This window comes from Saccoglossus kowalevskii, chromosome 21, assembly GCF_978046115.1.
Source record: "Saccoglossus kowalevskii chromosome 21, keSacKowa6.1, whole genome shotgun sequence".
Taxonomy (NCBI): Eukaryota; Metazoa; Hemichordata; class Enteropneusta; family Harrimaniidae; genus Saccoglossus; species Saccoglossus kowalevskii.
Genome location: NC_140661.1, coordinates 22,269,828 through 22,280,888, shown reverse-complemented (window position 1 = coordinate 22,280,888; position 11,061 = coordinate 22,269,828).

Below are 11,061 nucleotides of genomic sequence, written 5' to 3'. Positions count from 1 at the left end.
GAATGTATTATCGTTTTGTTAAACGTTAAATACAGCGCATAATATGGAGATCCCATCATTTCTTTTTTTCACCATGTTACTTTTTTATTATTTATGTACAGCCTTGCTAAATCTTGCAAAGCATTTGAAAGAGAGAATGTTTTCACCTACTATCTATATTTCAAAATCATTTTGAGTATGTTCCACTATTCACAATTCTAAAAAAAATTATCAGTCTATAGCCAATAATATATGGATAATAAAAAGCAAAAAAAAAAATAATTCACTTCCAAGTGCCCACGAACCTGCATCTCTATCTTAAGAAGGTATTTAGGGATCAGTGGGTAAGAATTTAAAGAATGATATTTAATATCATATTAATATTATATTTTAAGACGGTCACTATTCATACGTTGCCTAGTATATATGTATACAACGTGTGTGAAATACATTAGTTAATGACACGAAATTTGACCGCGGGCTGTGTCATTACTTTAATGCGTTAAAATTACCACACATTTGAGTTATTACACTACTCGTCGATTTCGTAGTGTTGCAGCTTGTACACAGTTATGAATATCATTATCAGCTATCATTATTATTATGAAACACAATATTCATCTAAATAATAATGGTTCGACCACTAATAAAAATAATAAATAGGAGTAACATAAGTGAAGGAAAATATATTGCTTTGATTTTATTTCATTAAATGTATTACCTTGTTATTATGGTGACTTACTAAATTGGATTTAACAATCGGATTTATTTTTAGTAGGTAACATAAATCAGTACACAGTTTTACATAATAACTATAATACAGTGAAATACATTACCTCGCCCTCTCATCAAATCAAACATCTGAATTGATAACAATTTCATTGAAATATTTGGTATTTATCACAGTTGAAGACTTAATAAATAAATAGACTAAAATATCAAAATGTGTAATGTGTAAGTGTGAATTTACAATCTGGCTCGAGAAAGGAAACACAAACAATTCTTTCGGAGGATTTAAAAAAAGAATGGTGATTCAGTGTTCAAGATCTATCAGAAAACAAGCACGTTTTCAATCAAACAGCGTTTACTGATTATCAAACACCTTTGCAAATTTGCATTTAGAATGCAAACCCATTAATAAGCACACATTCAACTGCTTGGCAAATTAGTCTATTACCCTTAATTGAAAAAAAACATAGTGCTGAAATGAATGCCTGTATTATTCAGCGTAATGTATTGTACTTCAGTATATATAAGTGCAGTGTTGTCGGAAACACAAAGTTGACTGAATTCGGCTGTGGAAACGCGTATTCAAAGGAAATTGTTATATTTCTTTAATTGCTGTTTTGATCACAGTCACACATTAGCATAGTGAATAGACCGAGTATTCATCGCTAACTCAATACATTCGTTTAGCTGCGTGAAAGGTTGTACGGCACCATGGGAAATCACCAAGTACAACTCTGTCTTTAGATACTAAAAAAGTACTAACGCATTTGGTAATCATTTTCCTTGCAGTGCTTTGTTCAGCAAAAATGTGTGTACATCATGTGGATTGAAAGATTATGCACCTGAAATAAATGAAAAATGATGGAGTGGTTTAAGGAGAATATTCATGAATAGTTATGCACGAGACATAGCGTAGAAAAATTCGATGCGAGGTTCCCCATAGCCTATTATATGTATTTGAACAGCGTAATTCAATATAATTATTCAAGATCAGAGTTCACGACAAAAAGTGAACTATGTCACGGCCTTGTGTAAGATACACATGTCATGTAGTCATATTACGATTCTAATCTTTGACACATGGCGCAAAATGTTCTAGTTATCGTCGTCATAAAAAATGACAATTGAATTAACTTTTCAGACATACACTTGCCAATCATACATTTTATATTTGAACAGCCCAAGCGGATTATATATGTATACAGTGTTGTGTAAAACATTTTTTATTAAATCTGCAAATTTGTAGTTATAGGAACAGTGAATGATACTAGTATGATAGTGAATTATTGTTTTTAATAAAACCTCAGAACAAATAACATAAAACTATATCGGATTTGATGATTATATTTAGCTGAACGGATATCATTATTGTAAACTAATAAATTGTATTGAGGTTTTTCGAAAGTCACATATGCATAAGTGATTTGAGAATTGATCAACGTATTCAGCATTCAAAATTCGCCTAAAGATATTCATTAATGTATAACCATGTCATGAAAAAACCTTGGTCTGGAAATGACTATTTTTCCTCATTTCTACTGTCTTGGAAGATATAGCGCGTCTGGAATTATCACCCTCTGGGTGAGCGTTCTCGGTATGTTCACGAATGGAATATCATGATAAATTGTCAATACAGTACAACAATACAGTTATTCCATATTTTTTAATGGATAATTAAATCTGCGAGTATCGTATCTTATTTATGTAGCTATCGATTTCATTCAAATGTCTAGCGCATAACCTTTGAAGGTTTCATAAATCTGTCGACACAGAGTCGCGTCGTACATATAACTAAAACCCTATCGTTTTTCTGAGGTCCTGATCCATTACCTGATCAGCTGTACCATAAAATGAGAACGGATAGTTGTTTGTAGCACACACAATATTGTCAGTGTATAATAATGTGGTGTAATATTTATTCATTTAGAACGCTACAGCAATTGGTGTGTAATTTGATCAAATACAAAAACTATATGCATATTCAAAAATAAACAAAATCGATTGCTCAAATTTTCCCAGTTTCTTCACTCTCGAACATTTTTTTTCAGTGGGAAGCATTATCATCATTGCAATAGAAGGTGTTACACATATATTTTGATAAACTTATTTCGAAGAAGGTACATTATTTCTCATATTTGCCAATTACCTCTTAAAAAGGAATTACAAAGCTCTACTAGTTTCACTATAAACATACTATTCATCTGTAATACATTTCCGTTTTGTAGTAATTTATTCAGTGACTGCCAGACTATTCATAGTTAAGTCTACTAGAATTCAGAAAACACTGATGTAGATGTATCCTAATTCGGAAACATGTGCCATACTCACATCTAATTTATATTGAAAATAGTCATGCTCAACGTACAAGTCGCTAAATCGGAATGTTGCTGAATATATGTTATTCACCTGTAATCCGTTTCCGTTTTTTATTGATTTATTTATTGAGTGCCAGATCATCCGTAGTCGATTTTAGTAGAATTCATACAACATTGATTTGATGTTTCCGAATTTCGAAACGTGCGTCATATTCACAGTTAGTTTATATTAAAAGCAGTTGTGTCCAATCTAGAAATAGTGTTCTATATTGTCATTGTGTTCACTGTTCAACCACCCTTGTGTTGTTTTTATATTGGACACGCTTTTAAAATATGATAATTGTGGCGGAGTTCAGCGGTGCGTATCTAAGTGAAACAAAGAAAACATATGTAGTGAGTTTTATGTCAGGAACGTGCATCTGTACATACCTGTGGGAAGCCTTCACATTATGTGCGATGTTTTACCCGTATCCTGAATACGTTTCTTGTTATACTACAATTTGGAAAGTTCCTATTAATATATACAACGTGATATAAATCTCAGAAGCCCTGTCAGTTATTAAAAACAAAATTATCGGTCAGGTTTTTTTTTCACATTTTAACGGGCTGCATAATTATCCAAGCCTTCAATTTGTAAATGAACAATTTTCTTGAAATATGTGAATATTTGCATTTCAAGCATTAACATGCTTTCAGTGGGTAAACGTTCAATAGTTCCCAGACCATATGTATATTTAATATAAGACTTTATAACATCTTCAATACAAATTAGTAGTTTCCAATTAGCTTACTAGTATTAAAAACATCAAATCCGATCCGATTTTAACATTTTTTCTGAGGTCTCATTCATATTTGCATATATACTGATTATGTTTTACACCATGAAATGTATATATATATTTTAAAAACAATGCTGCATTATTTATAATTTATTCGAATTACGCGTATTAAATACTATGTATAACCCGTTTAGGTTGTTCAAATATAAAATGCATGATCAATATCTGTATTTCTAATAAGACAACTGACGACAACTAGACCATCTTGTACGTAAATTTTTATGGCCATGGCATGATTCACGTTGTGGATCAGCAATTTTGTCGTGACTACTGATCTTGAATAATTAAATTGAATCACATTGGGTTTGGTAGCAATTACACTGCCCAATTACCCTGTATTTTGAAGAAAAAATACGTATAATTGGGCAATGTGGAATCTCGCATTGAATGTTGTTTACGCCATGTTTCGCGCACATTATTCTCATTAAACAACCCCTCCATTTTCTCCATCTGCTTAACCGACCAATCTTTATGAGGTGCTTACATTTTTGTTGTACAAAACATTGCCATGGAGGTGATTAACATACCTATTAGCCAGTAATATTTGGGTAGCTTAATGTAGAGTTATACATAAAATTTTTCCAAGAGTGCCGGACAGCTATTCACGCAGCGAATCGAAGTCATTGTGTGAGCGACGAATACTCCATTCATTTACCTTGCCAACAGGTGATTGAAAATTCAATCAAATTAGTGTTGCCGACAGCAACAGTGATTTACGCAAAATATTACAGGCATTCAATCTAGAATTATACGTGCGTATTTACGAAGGCGCATAAATAGAAATTTGCAAACGTTTTTGACAATTGTTAAACGCTGTTTGATAAAAACTTTCATATTTTCTACTAGACTTTCGATATTGGAAAATAATGAATAAACATTTTTTGCCAATGGATCTAAAGCTATTAATTAACCATATTGTACTTTTTGGTAGCCGGTGATTTGCCCAACCTACTTTGAGTTTACCTCCCATAGTGCAGCAAAATGTAATTGAGTGATCACTGGTTCATTGCCCAAGTGGCAGAAATATGCAGTCTTGAACATGTGGGGTCTGGCAGCACCCCTGGGTCATGGATATCATGTATCCTGCAGCCAACCATGTTAGCATATAGAGGTGACTCAAGGGAATATTTTTTACTAATCCTGTTTATTTGGTGCATTCCTGAGGATAAAACAAGACGTGTTTTTGTCAGCTTTCCCATTGAATTTTGCCTTCTTTGAATTGCAAGAAACCCGTACACAGCTCATGCTGAGAACTGGTAAGTACAGTTCAGTCAGGGCTAACTACATAAAATACCGTAATGGATACAGGAGGCTACTGTTTCATACCGCTGAGCATAGCCTAAGTGCTGATCAGTCAAGGCTAACTACATAAAATACCGTAATGGATACAGGAGGCTACTGTTTCATACCACTGAGCATAGCCTGAGTGCTGATCAGTCAAGGCTAACTACATAAAATACCGTAATGGATACATGAGGCTACTGTTTCATACCACTGAGCATAGCCTGAGTGCATGCCAGTTCAACTATGCTGGTAGAAAGTACACATATAAACTCCTTGGTTCACCCACACTATAAAATATCCATACTGGGGCGGTATGAAAAATTGATAACTACATGTTGGCTCTGCTAGAATGCAATTATTTTTGATATGCACTACTGTCATTTCTGTGTGATTCCTTTGCATGGCGTTTATTTTATGGTGTCCAGGAGAGTTGCAGGAGGACACGCTGATTTCTCTATCCAAGTGCCCTTCCTTCTGCACCCTCCCTTATATGCATGGAAACCTGTTTCCTGTCAGTGATAGTGGGTTCTCATTCATTGTTATTACAGGAATTGGTCCAACTGTGAGCCACTTGCATGAAGCATGTCCTCCTTGCAGCTTACTGATACAGAAAAGCTTCTCCTTACAGAGCCTTCAACAACCAGGTCTGGGAAAGTGCGAGAAAAACAGCAGAAAAAAGGGGATATTGAAAAAGATGCAATTGTTAGTGACATTGAAAATGAGGAAAAGATGGATACAAGCAATGACACATCTGCAGAAAGTGTAGACCCACCGGCACCAGAAAATATAGACCCACCACCATCAGAAAGTAGGGAGCAACCACTACCAGAAATGCAGGGGATAATTGTAAGCCATGCCCTGGTACATGACAGTACTTCTGACGATGATGATGGTTCATACATGTCCTCACCATCCCCACCACCTCCAGTAGATTCCTCATCAGGGAGTGAAATAGGTGGTTTTTCATCTGAAGATGAAGAGATGGCACGGTTAAGATTACGTAACCACAATGCCAAATTTATAGAAAACACCTGGAAAACAGTATATACTGAACCAGCACACTACTCTGAGTCTGAAGACGACAGTAGTAGGATAGATGATGATGGATGGAGTACAATGCTAAAAAAACGCCATACACAGCCCTTCACTGGTAACACACCTGGACCAAGCATTGATTTGGGTGAGGGTGCAAAACCCATTGATGCTTTCTATTCCATCTTTCCAAGATCTCTGGTGAAAAGATTATGGAAAGAAACCAACAGTTATGCAACCTGGTGCATCACTAATAATGGAGGGAATAGATTCTGGTCTCCAGCTAGCAGTGAAGAAATAAGTGCACTGATTGGAATAATTGCCATCATGGGTGTCCACCTACCAAGCTATAAGAAATGACTACATTGCCAATGTTATGAGCCGCAACAGGTACCAAAAACTGACCCAATGAATATAGTCAATGATGAAGAACGCAGATAAAGGAGAAAAGAAGCGCCTCTGTATAAAGTACAGCCAGTACTGGATGCTGTCTTCACCAATTCCCGGGAATGTTACAACATGCATCGCCAGGTTAGCATAGATGAATCTATTGTTGGCTACAAGGGTCGTTATGGAGGAGTTCCTTCAGTTTTTATCCAGGGAAAACCCCATGCTAAGGGATTCAAAATATATGCCTTGGCTGATAGCAAATCAGGCTACAACTACAGGATTGAGATCATGTCAATGACTGGCAGTCATGAGAAGTATAGAAGGGATGTGTCCAGAACAAGAGATCTGTGTGAAAGGCTAATCGTTGACATTAGGGGATGCCATCATGTCATGTACACTGACAGTTATTATACCAGTGTAGACATGGTGAGTTACCTGCTAGAAAACCATGAAATATATGTGGTTGGCAGCGTTAGGCAAGATAGAGTGGGATTTCCAAATGCCCTCCGTACCAACCCCAAGAAAAATTCAAATCACAAGGCAATAACAAATTTAGAGAGGGGACAGTTTGTATCCAGACAAAAGGATACAGTGGTGGCTATATCATGGAAGGACTCCAACCTCCTGAATATACTGACAACATACTATGAGGGCTATAGAACCAAGAATCAAAGAGTTACCCGTTTTCTGCGCTCACCAGATACTGACAGGAAAGTAGCATACTCTCTACCTTCCCCAGAAGCAATTTATGACCACAATCTGTACATGGGTGGAGTTGACAAGTCAAACCAACTCAGGTCCTATTATACAGCCCAGCGTCAGTCAACGAAATGGTGGAAGTATATCTTTTTCTACCTTCTGGATACTGCTATATGCAACAGCTGGATCCTGTACAAAGAATCAGTGGATCCAAAGAAAATGCACAAAGCCTTCCAAATTGAAATTGGCATGGCACTGGTTGGTGGTTTTTCATCCCGAAAGCAGCATACCAGAAATTCTGAACCTGTGATCAGCTCATTCAAAAACCATCATTTAGTACATAGTCAGCGCTCCCGTGGCTCATCCTGCAGATGGTGCATTCAGTTAGGGAGAAAAACAAGGAAAGGTTGCCCTGTATCGACTGTGTTCAGATGTCAGGAGTGTAGCATCAACCTATGCAAGGGCTGTTTTCTGCCCTACCACCATGTGGCCACAGGTTGCCCAGACAGACCCAAGACAACACAGACTAGTGAAAATGATCTTCAAGAGTCCAGAAAAAGATGGGATCATGGCAGGAGAGATGGTACAGCAGTCAGAGGTGGCAGAGGAGGCGGCAGAGTTGGAACAAGGGGAAGAAGAAGAGGAGGAATCAGAAAAGTCTGAAGAACAGATTATTGGGCCCCAGGGTGGAGGGTCTTGATAGGAGACTGAGAAGACATGTACATGACATGTAAGCTTACCATGTTTTTTTTTATTATTGCAGCATAGAAGATAAAGCCTCAGAATACAAGATATATATCACTGCTATACACAATTATACGTTTGTAGAGCCCCTGCAGTACTGTGTTTTGCAGGTAATTAGATGTCATAATGTAGAGCCTAACCAAAAATATATGCATTCTGTCAGAGCCATTGCGAAGCTACTTGGACATGGGGCAGGCAAATATGATATATTTGTAGTATCAGTTATCTGAAAGTTGTCCCATGGTAGTTACAGCCAGCCAAACAGCATATTTTAGTAGTTGGTGAAAACCCCTCATGCATCCTATGGTATTCACGGTCAGCCAAGTAGTTTATTTAAGTAGTTGTCAAACACTCACAGCTATCCAAGCTGTAATTTATGGTAGTACAGGCTATCCAGATGTAGCACTACAGTAGTTAGGGCCAACCAAGTGTAATTTTCCTGCAGTATCAGTTTACCACAGGTCATTAAAAAGCAATTGACCTTGTAACCCAATATGCATTTTTTATGTCGGGCAGGAGCCTGAAAACCACTCGGGCATATCACGGACTACATAACATTACGCTTTGGGAGACCTACAGAGATACCCCTTGGGAGAAAGAGGAGTTTCTCAAAACGATTTTTTTTGGAAAAAAAAAATTTCAAAAGAAATACGCATGTGTGTTTTCTTTCCAGATTGCCGATACACATGAACACAATAACAATACATTACACATCATGAAATTTAATCTATTTATTGATACTTGGGCCTTTTAAGTACTGAATATTTTAAAGGCATTTTATGTAAAATGTGTCATAAACACTTATATCATGCTTTGCATATACCAATGTTTATTATTTCAATAAAGGGAGTCTCGTTATTGAGAATATACGTCATTTTGGACAAATGACCGATCCTTGCATTTTTTAATACTTCCTGCAGATACGACTATGGTGATAGAAATACATGTGATTCCCGTCGATTTGCCTGCCACACGTTGTAAACGCAAATAGTGGTATTCTACTTGATATTAAACCTGAACCACCTGTTACGATTAGTGTTGACGTGTTTCTATTCTAGTGTACTTTAATATGATAATATAAACACCAGAGTAAGTGGTATGTCCTTATTGGATTGATTTGCCATTGTTGATTCCATTAATACAAATTAATCCCTACTCAATTATTGAGGGTTGCTGAAAGAACATTTAGACTACATATATGTAAATCAATTAGAATCAATTTTAATCCTTATTAAAGCAATAATTGTAACGAGGTTTTGACTTCTGGGCAAAGTGACGCCTGTGGATTTTAACGTATTATTAAATACACGGCGAATATCTCATTGTGTCGGCGGTATATTTTCATAAAATGTCTTTATTTTTATCATTGTAGCGTTAACGATTTCGATATATGCAATACTTGATTTGCTGTATGACTCTCTGTTACATGCTACAAGACGCTTCTCAGATATCGGATCGCTGCCAGTAATAACGAGTAATCATGATGGCCGTCATCCACAATGTTACTGTTTATCACTTTTCGTGTCGAGTGTATTTTTCAATAAAAACGTACTGTTAATACGCATCACGCATAATATGCAAATATAAAAATTTTCCCAGAACAAATTTTGTCGCACATATTATTAGGTAACACAATGTGAATGAACTCACTTTAGAATCAGGACATCATAATACACAATCTATTTGTTTGTAAAAACTCTTCTATAAAAACTGTCTTATACTACATGTAGTACGTAAAACAGTTATCATTTTTGAAAATATATCATACTAACACGATTCCATAAAAAAAGTTAGTTCGCATTAGAATAATCAACAGCAATTTCAGTTGAACTTATAATAATTGTCTGTTTTCCGGCGTAACAACAATGCAATGCTCAAAATACATGTTCTGTGTAAATTAATCTTAATCACATTTGGTACCTTAATTTATATCCCTTTTTCTTTAGCATGATTAGCATAATTATAATGTATTGACATCACGTGCACGTTAGATGTACAATTTTACCTAAAGAATCCTATTATATTTTTCAATGAAGGTGTGCAAATAGAAAAGACGAAGGTTTTTTTTCATCACGGCAATTCGTGTTATTGGACATTTTTGGAAACCCGTTTTGCGTTTTAGTCTTTTCAATAAAACGCCCACAAACGCATACCACGATTAACGACGTTAAGTACTACACAATGGGTTGAGTAAAAAACTGTATACATACTTTGTTATTTTCTTCGATCACATAACCAAAGTTCACACTCATCGAGTGGGAGCTTGACTTGAAAACAATAATATATAGCAAACTGTTTTCAGTCATGTAATGTACTTGCAGAGGCTTATTTACTTCAAGTGTAGTATTATCAATAATATTCAATTGTAAATCAATGTTCATTATTTAGCTATAGTAACAATAGTAAAATAAACATCAATCAACTTCAGTCAGAAGATAGCCACTGTACAGAGGAGCTGTAGGCATTTGCCTATCAGGTCATTGTTCGAAAAACGTATAATGTAATATAACATTATTCTCTATCTTGGGAGGGTGGCTTACTATTGCTGCAATAATGATTTGCGTCAACAAACTGTACACACAAATGTTTCCCGAGGAATAACATGAAATTGCAAACAGAAATGCTTGAGCTTTATTATCCGACGCCGATGGAGGGTAATTGTACGATATAATTAAAGTAACCAATATCAAATATCAGTCTGCTAATTACTGTACAACATTATGCACGTAACTCAGCTCATTAAAACTACATTGAAAACCAACTAGATCAATGTTCGAAATTGACATTGTAACCTCAACATACAGAGTGCATTGTAATGCAATTATTTTGTCTTCTGTCAACACTCAGCACTTGAAGCATATTAGCCGAGTTCAACCGTGACTAAATAATACAGGAAATCGACACAAAGTTAGGATTGCAAAAATCACTCTCAAACACGCCATCAGGTAATCTAAGACATACATGGAGTGTTGTGTGTTTATATACGACGGACAAACTTATGTATGTTACATTTGCACATATTACACGAATGAGATAATTTGTTTTTGCGA